This window comes from Odontomachus brunneus, unplaced genomic scaffold (genome assembly GCF_010583005.1).
Source record: "Odontomachus brunneus isolate Ranch 3 - 2012 unplaced genomic scaffold, Obru_v1 Obru_scaffold_018, whole genome shotgun sequence".
Taxonomy (NCBI): domain Eukaryota; kingdom Metazoa; phylum Arthropoda; class Insecta; order Hymenoptera; family Formicidae; genus Odontomachus; species Odontomachus brunneus.
The window spans coordinates 852,575-867,990 of record NW_022639468.1 but is presented as its reverse complement, the minus strand read 5'-3'; the positions used below and the strand labels follow the sequence as shown (position 1 = coordinate 867,990).

At 48.1% G+C, this 15,416-nt stretch overlaps 2 protein-coding genes across 10 annotated transcripts in view; one reads left to right on the top strand and one right to left on the bottom strand.

Moving 5' to 3' along the window:
- LOC116841752 overlaps nt 1-15,416 on the bottom strand; it is a 440,348-nt gene that overhangs the window by 98,038 nt on the left and 326,894 nt on the right. The gene's annotated exons all lie outside the window — the stretch shown is intronic.
- LOC116841741 (protein turtle) overlaps nt 1-15,416 on the top strand; it is a 228,434-nt gene that overhangs the window by 83,430 nt on the left and 129,588 nt on the right. For 4 of the 9 annotated variants that reach the window (XM_032810056.1, XM_032810055.1, XM_032810057.1 and 1 more), the window contains exon 1: nt 6,551-8,369. The exons of 1 other annotated variant lie outside the window; for it this stretch is intronic. The gene's annotated coding sequence lies outside the window, so the exon portion shown is untranslated. Of the gene's footprint in view, nt 1-1,394; nt 1,438-6,550; nt 8,370-15,416 lie in introns of those variants that run through there. 4 more of the 9 variants (XM_032810060.1, XM_032810058.1, XM_032810059.1 and 1 more) reach the window with 2 other exon arrangements.

Below are 15,416 nucleotides of genomic sequence, written 5' to 3'. Positions count from 1 at the left end.
TCTCTCTCTCTCTCTCTCTCTCTCTCTCTCTCTCTCTCTCTCTCTCTCTCTCTCTCTCTCTCTCTTTCGCTTTGTGACTGTTTTTCTATCGGAAAAATATACGTTAATGCACGGGGGAATAATGATTGGGTTATATGTATGCGCTGCTTCGACATCTCGGACGTACGACAACGTAAAAGTATTCGATAATTATTCGCCGGCACATTATTCAATTAGACGTTTTGCGCGCGTGTCTACGTGTAGGATCAGGTAAGGACTGTCGGGGATCACACGGGGTATGAGGAAAACGCAAGAAGAAGGCGAAGGAGAGGCAAAAATTCTACCTTTTAAGTCCTCCATTTTCCACCTTTACTGCGAGTCTATCCCTTCTCAACACGGTTTTTGTCTGAATATCCAGAGCTTTGCTGCCGCAGTCTCGCTCGTTTTCCGCTTTTTTCCCCCTTCTAACGACCGAACATAGCCTGGCCGTGACAAGTGTATCGACCGCCCTCGCCATCCCTCCCTCTCTTTCTCTTTCGCCTCTTACGCACTTCACACCGCCGAAAGAAATGCCGTTTAATGCGCGCGGTAACCCTGGAATCCCGTCGAAGGAGTTGCACCAATTTATCCGCAGCGGCTGTCGCGACACACTCAGCGCGAACAGATTTCTATCTATTCGCTACAAGAACATTTCTCAAAAAGTCAATATTCGTGGCCTCAAAGCGCCCAACTTAATTCGGGAATCTGAGAATAACATGTTTTTTTCCGGCCGTAACGGGTCCGCAAGCGACATTTCAAACGTGCAAATCGCGAGACGAAAACAACGAAGACTCCGGGCTCAGAAATTGAATCGAAACTATCAATTCGCGTGCACATTTTGCAGCTCCGAAACCCCCCGCATATATTCAGCGTTTATTTTCAGCGAGATTACTCGCTTCATAAATCAGGGTAACGTAGCCGATCGACTAGGGTCGATTACACTGTCGAGTGCCGATTATCCGTTCGCGATTCTATTCGCAATCCACACCCGATCGCACGAGGGGGGAGAAATCCGCGATCTTTTTTCGATTAAGTTTCCGTATAACCAGATTGCGAGGTCGAAGGGAGAGTCCAAGGATTTTCGCGCCCAAGTCTCTCCCTCTCCCATTGCCTCTCTCTCTCTCTCCTTTCGTCCTGTAGCGTCTCCACCCTTTTCTTTTCCTTTGCCCAAGACTCACCCCGACACCGTGGAACGCCGTCGTGCACCCTTGCCTTTGTGCTCGGCTACTTCCGCCAGTCTCGTACCTACCCTTCCTCTTCCTCCAGTCACGCGATCGCTCTTACGGGGATTTTCCAGACTGTAAATTGCAAAAGTTCTAATGCGACTCTCACGATATCACGTTCCTAAGCCCGGCCGTTGTTTCTTCTTGTTTCAGATCCTGAAGCGGCTTTCAGGATCCGACCCGGCGCGCTCTGAGGGTAAGTTTCAGTTAATAATACAGGAGTAATCAAGATTGACCTGTAAAGGTGATAATCGCTTTAACGTAGATTGAATTTGGGAATTGTTCGCAGCCCTTAACGGGCAATCGCAATTTTCGGCGTGTGTGCACACTCTGGCGAGTACGTGGCGCGATTGTGAAATTGCATATCTGTGTCATTCTGGATACACACAGATTGATTTCATATATAGGGGAAAACGCCCAACAGCCGGCACTCGTTACGGCGCTATAGTTTTCGGCACTTTTGCTCGTAGTTTATCAAATATTAAGGTGTGTGTAGGGACTTATACAGAATTTATTATCAAATAAAAAGCCCTCAGTATAATCAAACATAGACTGAATAAAAAGCCAATAATTGCCCACGCAAAATGTCGATTGCGAAACACGCTATATCTATAAATGAATCGCGAATTGGAGTATTGAACGTCTTGAAGCATCAACCAAACGTTTCGTCCCGCGCCTCTTCAGTGGAAATGTGAAAACTAAAAATAATACACCAAATATTACGTAACTACAGGCTTACCACCAATGTAGAATACCAGAATACCCCATGAGAACACTCATGCCATTTTTTAAATATGAAGTGTGTCCTCTCAATATTCATCATGGTAAGCTCATAGTCGCCTAACACATTATTTCTTCTTTCTATTCTCACTCTGAGGAGGATCAGAATGACGATCAAAACGTCTAGTTAATTTTTCGGGACTTGTTTCGGGATTTGTGAATACGGTATGTTTCGATTCACTTTGCGTGGGTTTGCGATTGTTTATTGTGTCATATATTTTTTGTTATTTCGTTATTTATTCAATTCTCATACAGTTCAATTTTTGATCAAATCCACGCAAAAGTGTCGAAAGCAGGCAGAGTACCGGCTGCTGGACGCTTTACCCTAGTATCCATTGTCCATTAGCAAATCCTCCGTTGAAACATTCGATCCGATCACGCTACATCGAAAGTAATCCCAAAATCGTGCTAGCTCCGACTCACGGCGCTATGTAAGTTTCAAGACCTCTAGGTATCCCGAGAACTCCCAAAACTTCGGCTCGGTTTAGGAATCACTCCGACCAGACAATCGGACCAAGCGTCGAGGGGTCCAGGTAATTTGTGGTTCAAAATATTCGCCGAGGACTCCGAGAAAACCGCGATTGTTCCCCTTCCCCGTGGCTCTGTTTGGCGGACGCGCCTCTCGTTCGTTCGCTCCGCGAGTACTCGGGCGTGTTTGAAATTTATCGAGGTAACAACAGGCAGCGCGATGGCACGGAGGGATCTCTGCCGCTCTCAGGGCCCTCGAAAAGTTCGCCGTTCTTGTAAAGTGCTCGAAACAATTCCGACGCGAGCCGACGTCGACGGCATCGCTTTTGTATCGAGAGCACCGGGACAGCGAAAGTTTTTGCATTCCCTTGTCACGCGGCGCGATTTATCCCGCGCTTGGAATATGCAACAACATTTATGCGTGACGTGTCTACGTGGCGCGGCGCAAAAATGCTCGTCCCGTTGTAACGCGCGAAGCTCGAAACGAAATTCGATGAAAATATTCCACGGCTATCCGAGGAACTCGACGCGTTGCGACGTTAAAGCAAACGGTTCCATTCCGATCGTCTCGCAACGCTAATTTCTCTCGTGATTATCGACGGGGCACATGGTGAAAATCCACACGTCGATTTGAATGGTAATAATGCAATTTTGCCAAGTTCACATATCGATTGCTAATTATTACTCAACACTTATTCTGTAGTAGCTTAAACTAACCGGCGCTATCACAAAGTGTCTACGGGATAAAATCAGGAGAGAGAGGTCTAAAGTGTTGAGGTCTCACGATAGCCTATATTTTCCGTAGAGTTCTAGAAAGTAACTATACATAAGTTCGACTAAAGGGTTTAGGAGTTTATAGGGAACACATACAGACAGAGACATTCTATTTTATATATATAAATAATCAGAGCTTGTATCGACATAAGTTTTTTACATTCTCTAATAACGATTTCAAATAATTTGTAGAGGTGCTATTATAGTGATGTATGATGTCTTAATGCAATAATAATTGTTAATTATTCCTTGTTAATTATACTTAATAACCTCATGATAAAGAAAGATATATCTTGAGTTCGCAAAATATAGAAATGCTGTCTTTATAGAACTTTGTAATTTTCAGTAAGCGATTTTCTCTTTATTAATGATCTTCAAGAAGAAATATAAATAATTCTCATGTTACTCTGTTTCCACTGTCATATTCTATCATAATCTACGAGCTTTGAAAGTTATGTGCGAAAAAAGCTCAGAGACGATAACGTCAATTTCGCGTAGACGCTGCTTTGTTACATGGACAGAGAGCAACAAAAATTTACATAACAAAGAGTTGATCGCTGTTATTTTTTGATCTGGAAAATCGTGATAATCTGAAATTATTATTGTTACACGGCTATTAATTGAAAGTTTATGTAAAGTGAAAACGATCTCCCATCGCACATAACACACACAATTTTGCATCACACTCGAGATAAGCATTCGTGTTCTGTGCGTGCGGCTGTCAATGAGACTGTGTCGATGAGTATTTTCGTGTTATAAATTGACTTGGGGAAAATATGCGAAGCTATTGCTTTCGCCAGTCTCCCTCCGCCCGCCCTTCCCTCAGATTCCGCTATCAGACGACGTCTATTAATATTTTTGCGAGGTCGTACCGTGAAATTTTGTCTAACAGTTCCTTTGATCGCACGGCGAGTCACGTAGCCGTGCTATTAATGCCCGCTCGCACCCAGGCGCGTATGCATATGCATACTAATCCTAATACCCGGTACTTCGCTGTCGGAGGATCGGCTCCGCGCGACGTTCCTCGCGTTCTGCGGATACTACGCGTGTGTAATTAAATCTGCTATTAATCGTACGTCCAATTAAGAGGCGAGAGTCGTCTGACTTGAAATCCCGACAGCGCGTCTGGATATAAACGAAGCGTAAACGTAGCGAAATTACAACGCTCACGGTATAAAAATTTTAGAGCGTTCTATTTGCCGAGGACGACGATGATGACGACAACGACCACGTCGGGGTGGCGGCGGCGGCGATGGCGGCGACATTATCGCGCGCAGCTGCCTGAATGGGGCAGCCTTTCTGAAAGATTCGCAAAATTACGTCCGTCGGCGCCGGCGTTGGCCCCCGCTAAGGATGAATAAATTAAGAAAGGAGCCATACTCGGCTTTTGGCGGGCAAAGTCTCGTGCGTGCTTAATTAAATTTAGCGCCGCGCTCTTGGCGCGGGCTCTCTCTCTCTCTCTCTCTTTCTCCTTCTCCTTTCGACCGTCGCGACTCTCCTCTTCGGCGCTCCTCCACGGCCCGCCGGAGCCGTAGAAAATAATATACACTCAGCGAGAGCAAATTATGCAAATGTTTGTTTACTTCTCGCGCTATGTACGCGGCAGCCGCGAGAGCGGCAGATGCCAAAGTTATGAAAGCTGAAAAATCGTATCTCGCCGGCGCGAATCGCTCGGGATGTAAAGCAGTGCCGTCGTATTTCGCGGTCGCGAATTCGAGTCCTGGCCCGTTTCGTTTCCGTACGATCGACATCGAATTATGACCGCGCCGGGGGCGACACTCGAGAACGCCTCGCCTCGGGATTCGCGCGACGACCCTTACTTCTCTCGACCGAAGTCGCCGTCCAACGAAGATAACACAGCGGGATGCGCTCTCTCTCTCTCTCTCTCTCTCTCTCTCTCTCTCTCTCTCTCTCTCTCGCTCTCTCTCTCGCTCGCTCTCTCTCTCTCTCTCTCTTTCACTCACTCGCGAGGAAGTGCCTCCGATCATTTTTATCGCCGTACGTCCGTCGCGGCGAAAGGAGAATAATATGTTTTTATGGTCCGCGAGTTTACTCAAAGTCGCTGTGGAACGCGATTCAATTCCGTCCTTTAATCACAGCCGATGGCGGACTGGTCTTGTCATAAAGCCGAGCGTCATCCCGAGACAAAACATAGTTTTCCTCCCGCTGCCGTGGGGGCTCGTTGATTTTAAAAGACAAACCCCAAGTCTCCCCGTCCGTGCGGCGGTGTGAGAGCAAACTCAACTTTGTAACGAGTTCTCTTTCCGCCCAAATTGGTGTAAATCGAAATGAAGTTATCAACGATAGCGAAATCATTTGTAGTTGGCTATGACTTTGAAGTGGTTCCCGAAATGATCAGAGCTTGAAATAATTAATCATGGCGCATACGCGTTTCCGGCGAATTATTACGTGCGTGGTCGAGGCGCAACGAAGGTTTATTTAAAATCATTCGAAAACATATTTAGCCCGGCACTCTCCGGGCACGCAGGCGCACGTGGCGGGAAATAAATATCTTCCGCAAAAATTCAGTTTTAAACGCGTGACGTTTGTCAAGTATCGATCAAATTAACGGTGGGGTATATCGCCTCTCATGGAAACGTCCGGCCGAACGTAATTAGCGCGGCGTGCAGAAAGGATACACCGATCTGCCGGCGAAAGCTGTGCATTTCCGTTTCATAAATCCGTAACTACAAAATTTCGGGTTTCATCCGCACGCGGCGCTCCACGTGCGGCTTCCGAGATACCAATCCCTCTCCTCCTCCTCCTTCTCATCCCCCGCGTCGCGTCGCGTCTTCTCACAGCTCCCATTACCTTATCTACGGAGAATGAACGCCGCCAGGGCAGGGGAAATATTAACGAAAGAACGTCCCTCGGGAAAACATTTCGCAAAATGATCCCGTACGTGGGACGAGCTGAAAAAGCCGTAAAAGAAAGCCGAGAAAACAGAAAAGGGCCGAGGTGGGGCGGAGGAGGAATCGCCCCGGGGCGCTCTCGGTAAGTCGTCACGCTCCTGGATGCCGCCCTTCCGCCCGATCAATATTGCGTTGGTGGGGCCGAAGCAGGGTGGTCTGCTGAGAGGGACGATAGGGGTTCGCGGTGCTGCGGGGTGGCTAAACGAGGCGAGGGGTAGCGTGAAGAGAGCGTCGTCGCGGTGGAAGCGGCGGTGTCGGCGGGCGCGGAGTTGATACCAGGGGGTTGCGAGGGGTTGCTGACGGCACGGGTAGGAGGGTGCGGCGGCAGTGGGGGGTTGTTTAGGTGGGGACGGTGGTGGAGAAGCCAACACTGTCATGGCGCTGCGCAGCATCGCCAGGCAAGCGGCACCTCGGTGTACTTCCTCGCGGCGCGCTACACGTTCTTCAGGGTTTCGCGATCGGCAGCGACGAGCGACCTGGTGAAATCGTGTCGCGTGTCCGCTCGTCGCGTCGTGTCCAGGTCTGACCGAGGGTCGTGTGAACGCGGTGCTCCACATATATACATACATACATACACATACATCCTCTTCGCGATCACTCTCCTTACTCTCTTTCTTTCTCTCTCTTCCTCTCCTTCTCTCTCTCCTTCTCTCTCTCTCTCTCTCTCTCTCTCTCTCTCTCTATCTCTCTTCGTATTCTCCGACACGGCCGACATCGACGGTAAGGAAGACCCGAAACTGAAAAACGCTGCAAGTCGCGCGCGTGCTTCGACAGTTGGGTGACACGCCACGGGAGTGACGTCTCCTCTGCTCGTTGAATGCGCGCGGTTTATCGACGCGCGGCCGGTGCTGTGTGTACGCGATCCGGACAGCAGTGACGCGAGTGACAGCAGCAGCGATTCACCGTGATCGTCGGCACGTCGTTGAAGGAGAGCGCGACACACGCTCGCTCGGCCGACTTGCCCGCGCCGCCATCGATCGCGAAGGTCGCGAGGCTGAAGGTCGTGAGTTTCGGGGATTCGTCATCCCCGGGATTATACGTCTACGCGTGTTCGCCGAGGCTCCTCGCCAAGAGTAACCACCCGCGACTTTGGCCGCGACGCCGTCCGAGAGCGCGCGCTCGCGCGTCTTCTTCTGTGAACCGCGTCGTGTCGCGTCGCGTCGACCTACAGACGAGCCGTTTCGCACAAAGGGTGCGAGCAGAGGGCTCGAGTCAGCCGCTGGTGCACGCACCAGGTGAATCGATGCCGCACGAAGGGTGGCGAAGAAGGAGGTGGTAGTGATAATCGCCAAGGGCGCTCGTGCACGATGTCGCGGCGCGGCCAGACACGTGACTGAGAGATAGCTGCGGCAACTGGAGGGATCCTTCTGGTGAGGACCTTCGCGGGTCCTCCACCGGGGAATCGACATCGGCGAAGATAGGCGGGGGTGATCTCCGCGGGTGGATCGAGCTGGAAGCGGCTGGGTTTCGTCGCGACGCGCTACCACGAGTAACAATGTCCTAGCGAAGGCAGGACCTTGTCTAGGCCGATCCCCCTCATCCTGCTCCACTTCTCTTCCACGAACCTTCACACACCCCGTCGGTCCCGGTCACCACGTATACCAAAAGTACAACCCGCCCGTCGTCGTCGCGTTCCACCGTTACACGCGTGTTCACGCTGATACACACGTTATCGGGCGCGCGTACACGTACACATACACGGTACGGGTACATATGCATTAGACGGAGGAGAGAGAGGGAGAGGGTGAGAGAGAAACAGGGAAAGACAGACGTTCGTGTAAACGCGAGAGACGAGAGTAGGATAGGAAAGAGGTGACGTACACACACACACACAAATACACGCACGCACACATACACACGCGCGCACGCACATACACGTATATATACTTTCAACGGCTTCTTTTCTGCCTCTCTCATTCTTTAACGTCGCGGACGCGCGGCATCGTGCACACGCGCAGGCTGTCGGCATCATACACACGAGGACACAAACGTACAAACGTACACACGCGGATATAGACATCGGGTGGCACATACGCGGTGGCACACGGGCGCGAGCTTCCCGAATCCAGCCAAGTCCAAAGTCCTTAATCCCGTGGGGTGATCCTGGCCCCACCCGTACGCGAAGGAACCACACCCCAGCGCGAGAGAGTGAGAGAGGAGGAGGAATTCACGATCCGGATTTAGCAGACTCCTGGTAAGCTCCCGGCATCAGCAGTCGATTCTTTCTCCGCGTCTCTTCACGTTCCCTTCGTCGTTCTCTTCTTTGGTTCTCCTTCTTTTTTGTTTTCCTGTTTCTCCTCGCTCTTGGCGATGCGACTCCAAGAGTAACCTTGCTCGCGGATCCTCAGGGATAAGGTGGCCAAGAGGACAGAGGAGGATGGGCATTCTCGACTCGCGTCCCCCCGGCCTCCTGTCCCTCGCGCTATGCCGTCTAGCCCGCTAGTGCACATGGCCTCGTTCCATGCTGGATGCAGTTTGTAGCGCGGTTCGGTCGCGCAGGTTAGGTCCGTCTGCGACACGAAGGGCGAGCGAGAAAGGCAGCCATGTAGGATAGGTCGTGAATCGCGATGTATGTGCTCGATAGACGAGGCCCGAGCCCGCGAGCCCGCCACTTGCGGGTAATTAGTGCTAATTACGCGCGCGCGCGCACGAAAGTCGTCTGGCTGGACACGCTGATCCTCACAGACGATCTCTATGAGACTCGCGGTGTCTTTGATCGTGAAGCGCTCATGGGAAAACGGTAAAAGCCGAGATATCAATGTTTATACTTCGCAGGATCGGAGAGAGACAGAAAGAGAGAGAAAGAGAGACATTGCGGGCCAGCAGTGAGAAGTAGGAATTTAGGTAAAACGTGATTGCCGTGCTTGAAGAGACTCGATCCGAAACGATCGAGTTTGCAGCTCGCGGGTATGACTTTGTACAACTGCAGCGAGCGGAATTCAACTGTTTGAGTGTCACGTAGCGCGATTGCGCTGCTCCTGTCTTACTTGGAAAGTGTTCATCGCCGCAGTAGACGAGAAATGTTCTCCAAAAGGGCGCACTTTCAATGCGCTCAGATTGTCCGTGCAGAGCGCACACACACACATACACCGTCGCTTATAATTGTTATAACTCTCAAAGAGACTTGACTAAAGCTATATTCTGTCACATTCTCGTAATCTTTGTTACAACTTATTTGAAAAATAAAAGGCAACAAAAGCGCAATCACGCCGCTCGGCACTTTTCGAGTGTAGTCCGTAACTATTCGTAGGACTCAAGCGGTTGAGCAAACGGCGAGAACGACTACAGCATGACGATCGCATCGTTGGGCGGATATTAATTACGCCGATGGTGCTGGAATCCACGTATGCCGCTCGATGCAGACACGGAACGGAAAGTTGCGCTTGTTACGAGATTGCCATATCTGGCCCCGGCGAATTTAGCGGCGATGCGGATTCGAACGTGTGCGTGACACTTGGCGTGCAAAATTCTGCAGCTGGCAGTTGATGGAGGCGATTTTGGATTGATTTGCGTTTGCGGCGTTGTTGCGATCCAGCTGTAATTTCTGCCTGGCAGCGTTGCGTAACCGGTTTCTCCGGTCCGGGCCGCCGGTGAAAATCGTTCGCGCCGCGAATGAACACTTCGTCGAACTGCGAACGGGGTGTCTTGTTAATATCGAGCGCGCACGAAATCCGGGGAAAAAAATGTGCTTTTGCGAGAGAAGAATTGCGCAATAATGTTGCAACTGAAGTATAAATCGCCGGCGATATATCGCGGAGTTAAATAGATATTTCGTCGAAATGTTCCGCAATCCGTCCGTAGAAATATCGCGCGCGCGTAACTATATTAAATAGGCAGGGCATAATTTCTCGCAACGAGTTAACAGAAAAATAATCCAGTGGAGAAATTTGTATACCTGCGCAGCAGGTGTCGTGGACGGATTCTTGTCGGAGCAATGCACACACACACACACACATGGTCGGGCCGGACTGATACGCGCCGTCACGATATCGATATCATTTAATATCACTCGCTGCTCGGAAGGAAATAGTGTTTGAATAATGTATACATTTCGCGAAAACATATTTCATACGGACCGCTCTTTCCGCGGGAACGCTGAAAAATCGTGTAATACAAATAGACGCTTTAAAAACGATTTTCATTGAAATGAATTACGAGCGGGGTAACAAATATTGACAGGATAGTTACGTCGGAGGCGGACAAATTATTCTCCAGTCATCGACTTTGTAATCATTTTCATGCTTGGCTAGTCAATTTCCATTCTTCGCTGTTGAAAAACATTAATTAAAACTTTCTAAGCGCCGTTATCGTTGTCGATGGTCGGGCCGAGTTTACGCAAGATCCTGATGCCTCTCGATAGATCTGTCTCCCTTTCTCACTTCTCTCTCTCTCTCTCTCTCTCTCTCTCTCTCTCTCTCTCTCTCTTTCTTTCTCTCGGGAACTTTCGATCACGCGACTCTTGAATCACCCGCGCGTTTGAAAAAGTCCCGATCGATACACCGATCGGAATCGACGAAGCGGCACTGCAGCCTGTCTACGATTTTACCGTCGGCTTTGATGCAACTAACCCAGGAAATCTACGAAGGGCAGGTTTACGGCTCGTTGACCGTAGCCAATCACGCGCGCGTAGCAGGCTCGCCAGTCTGGAATATAATTTACAAACTCCGGGGGTAACCGCTCTGCAATAATTTATGTGCCGCCCGTCGATTTTTCTACCGTTCGGCTATTTACGGCCTCCATTAAATACAGCCCTCATCTCGGGCAATATCGGAGCGTGCAATGTTGCGAATCGACTGTATACCTGCTTCCATGCGCTCATATCGCGAGCTCTGTGTCGTGCCCGGTTCTGATTTCCTGATAGCTCCCTCACGACATGTCGCAAGGGCGGCAAGTTTCCAAGCCGCCGACGACGTGATTCGGTTAACTTAGCACCCGCCCCATTGAAAACCATATTCGCACCTATCGCGTAATTACGTGCCAATTAGTTGTCAATTAGTCACTGCAATCTCACATTTATTGCTCTTATTCGTTAGCGATTAATTTTAAAGTTGAAGGTGCTGAGACTAATGGTTCGCCAACAACCACGTTATTAAAAAATATATATAGAACACTTAAAATCAATACGCCAAAATTAATTGCTATTTACTTGTTCTAAAACATGGTAAACAAAAGAGCCAGAAATGCTCAGTGGTTCTGAAAAATAATACAACGTATATTCATAAAGAATGAGCGACCAAAAATGGAAAATCCAAAATAACATTGATCTCGATTCCTACTTGTTCGTTAGCAATTAATTTTAAAGTTGAAAGTGCTGAGACTAACGGTTCGTCAACAACTACGCCATTGAAAAACATATACAGAACACTTAAAAGCAATACGCCAAAATTAATTGCTATTTACCTGTTCTAAAATGATAAACCTGTGATAAACAAAAGAGCTAGAAATGCTCAATGGAAATAATAAAATGGTACAACGTGTACTCATAAAGAATAAGCGACCAAAAATGAAAAATCCAAAATAACATTCATCTCGATTCCAATATTACGGAGCAATGTTTCACAAAACGCGTATCAATGATTCTTTAAGTATATATTAAGGTTTATAAAATATTAATTATGAAATTGTGTTTCCTCTGAATAAGTTGAAAAATTGTCAGAAACATTACTACGTGTAGTAAAAGCTCCACAGCTGTAAAATGTATTTAAACAATTGTATGCTTACATAAGTTTCGTATCAAGATGATCCCTGAATGTCATTCAAATAAAAAATGCCTCACAGAGTATAAAATAAAAGTACCAGTGTCTGGAACATGTACCTAACTCTAGACATTCTTCTTGTTTTGTTTTTTAAATATGGATATTTTCATAGAATATATATACATGTATGTATTGAACATATATTACATATTCTGTATTGAAAGTTTAAATATTTAAAAATCAGGACTATAAGAATGTCCAGGGTTAGATAATATCTAGGCATTTTGGTACTTTGACTTTATCATGTTAGAATTTATGTGGCTCGCGTTGGAAACGTTTTCGTTATTAGTCAGCGGTTCATAAAAGGAAAAAGGAAGAACGTTTGATGTGCGGTAGATACGCGCAACTACGCCGGCAGCCGGAGTTTTTCTCATCGTGGGTCGAGATGACCGAGCATATTCGCGCTGGTCAAATTAATTTTCTGCCGATGTAAGCAGGTAAAAGCTCTCGCGTCGCGAACCCGAGCGGAAGAATCCCCGCGAGGCTCGTTCTCGCCAAAAATGAGTCAGTGTTGCGGGGAAACGATCAGTTAGACGAACATTAGTCTTCACTCGACAGCAGCCCGGTCGGCCCGCAAAACCTAAGTAGAATTAGGTTAAGGGGTTGGCGGAACGGGGGCTACGCGAAGGAGAGTGAGGAGGAAAGACTGGGGAAAGGCTGGGGAAGTTCAGCGATTTCTTGTAATTGAATCTGACCCTCGTCCAGTTATTGTTTCTGCCCATTTCGTACGTTGGCTTCGCCGCTGTGAGCCCGTACGCCATGCCAGGCGCAATAATTTTTGCGGAGCACGTAATCAGAAGTATCGGGAATCCGATAGGACTCTCGTGTCGTACCTTCGAGACGAAGGAGGTCGGAGAAATCACGATGGCGTTCGATGAGTTAACGATTAAATTTTTCGGAAAGACAAGACTTTCTTCTGCGAATATTACAATGCTGACACATAGCTATAAACCTGGTTTCCTGGCGACTAGTGGTATTTTTTCATAGTTTTAACTGCGAAGATTTCTCTTGGAATATAAAATCATAAATATCATAAAATTAAGATAAGAAACTTAAATACAATACCGGTTATATGAAGAACCAAGTTTTTCTAGAGCGCCAATGATTAAGAAAGATGTCAATAAGTGTATAGTTTACTCTCTGTATAGCCACATGTGTAGACATGCTATAATCTCACGAAATTTATAAAAATCACCTGCTGAACATACCCAGATAGACAAATGAAAAAAAATATATATGATACATAATATTTAGTTATGAGCAGCATAGTTGCATCACTCTAGTTATCTTTGTGTGATGCTAATGTGGTTGATAAAAATCAAATTACTTTGGTACATTAACCATATCAATATAGTTGCGCGTTATTTAGTTGAAACAACCAGATATCGTTACTATAGCTCAATAATTTCTATGTGCATTGTTGCAGCAACCATGTCCCGCCGTCATGTTGTTTCGTACTTTGCTATTAACCTGGTTGACAGGATTATTTTTTCCGCGCAGATACATAAATTTAACGTTAACTTTACCTATCGATTTGCAAAGATTGCACTTCTTATGTGTGATTTATATGGCACTCATACTTATCATTTAGAAAGATGAAAAATAATATATGAAAAATGATCAAAGTTTGCTAAAAACGTTACATAAAAATTTGAGTGTAACTTTAAATAAATTATAACTTCAAATAAATTACTAATCACACTGTGAAAAGTCACATTATTACATGATGTAAATTAAATGATTTATTCAGTATAATATATTTGCTTCATGAATGTAATTAGAAAAACGATTATAGAGTTTCCACCATCAATTGTCTCGTGTTGTGACAATCATGGAAGTCTATCTGGACAATTTGACGCGACAACATCCTCCGTGTCTTATTGAACCTCTGTTTTCGACCGCGAGGGGTTAATTTATCACCCATTCACGTAAAAACACAAGCAGTTCTCGTGCGCTGCCCTGTCCGACGTGCTGGAGAGCCCTCTTTTTTCTCCCCACCAATTGTAACGTAACTAAACGTTTACAGAGTCGCGAGGGTGAGCGCGAGGAGAAAAATGCATTGTTGCTCGGTACGGCCGCGAATAGCCCTCCGTTTTATCGCGATACCCCTCGTTTCTCTCGACCGAATTCTCGTTTAATCTCACTTGACCCGCTGGAACTGTCGAAATTCTCGACGCTAACGGACACTAACACCGCTGTTGCGCCGCCACGCGCGCTGCTCTGCAATCAGTTTCGGATCGTTTCGCGCGAGTTACACTCGCGACGATATTGTGGAACGATATTGAGTTTCGCCGCACGGTCGGGATTGACATTTCGTGTAGTTGCAAAAATTATCGAGCTCTCGTGCCGCGCGCGAAGCACGAGAACGATCGTTTGTCTTTATCAATCAGCGAGCGACGTCGAAGCACTCGAGGCTTCCCACACCCGAGACAGTTACACTCGCGCGTTCTTGAAGTCGCGGATTGCCTCGCTGTGCGACACGAATTGCCGCGTTCAATTACATTGTCTCACGACATTGACCTTAAAGGCGCATCGCCGACTCGCATTCGGAGCACGTTGTAACGGCGACACGATTGTCGTTCCGCCACCCTCACGCCCCCGCGTTTAGCTATACACGAGTCAGGGTATCGATAAAAAGTACGCAAGGGAAGGACTGTCGTGCCCCAGCGCGGCGTCGATACCCCTTCGAGCACGAAGCCCCGTGCCGGAACACGTCCGTTCAAGTACGCCGATCTCGGCGGAGCAATTAAGCTGCTTTATTGGCGGGCAAATGGAAAAAACGCAAAAAAAGCGCTCGGCGCCGCGAGAGCGGGAGGCTCGGATTAAAGCGCTTTTTCACGAGCCGCTGGCCATGCTGGATCTCTGTATTAACGGGAGAAGCCCGGCAACGTGTCGCGCGCTTCCGCCATTAATGACTATCGTCGCCGCTTTGGACATTGAGCGCGATATTTAATCGCGCCTCCGATGCAGCGTCATTTTTATCGGCGCGCTTTTGTTTTTCCTCATTCTCTCTCGCTTTTTTTTTTTTTTTTCGAACGACAGGACAAAATGTGAGTTTAGCGACGCCGGCGGCGGTGGCGCGGCGCGGCGGGACGGTTGACTGGGGGTGCATCGCCGCGGTGCATCATCGCCGCGGCGCATCGTCGGCGTCAAAGCCGGAGTGGCGGTGTGACGCGCGCGCGGCAACGAAGTATTATCGAGCCGACGCCGATGGCGCACACGGCTGCCGCGAACGAGTAAATTGCTGGCCGTTTTTTTCACGAGAGTGCCTTGCTAGTTCGGGGCGGATAAACTCTCAGAGGGGGTTGATCGACACCGGTTGCCGAAATTGCGGGAGCGCGCGTCGTCGTCCGCGTCCGCTCGACGGGGCGGGCTCGTTAAACTGCGAAACTAGCAGAATTTCTGCAACGCGGCTCGAACGCGAAACGAACACGGAATAACGAACGCAGTTTACGTTTACCCGGCCCCGCAATTGCGTCGGCTGA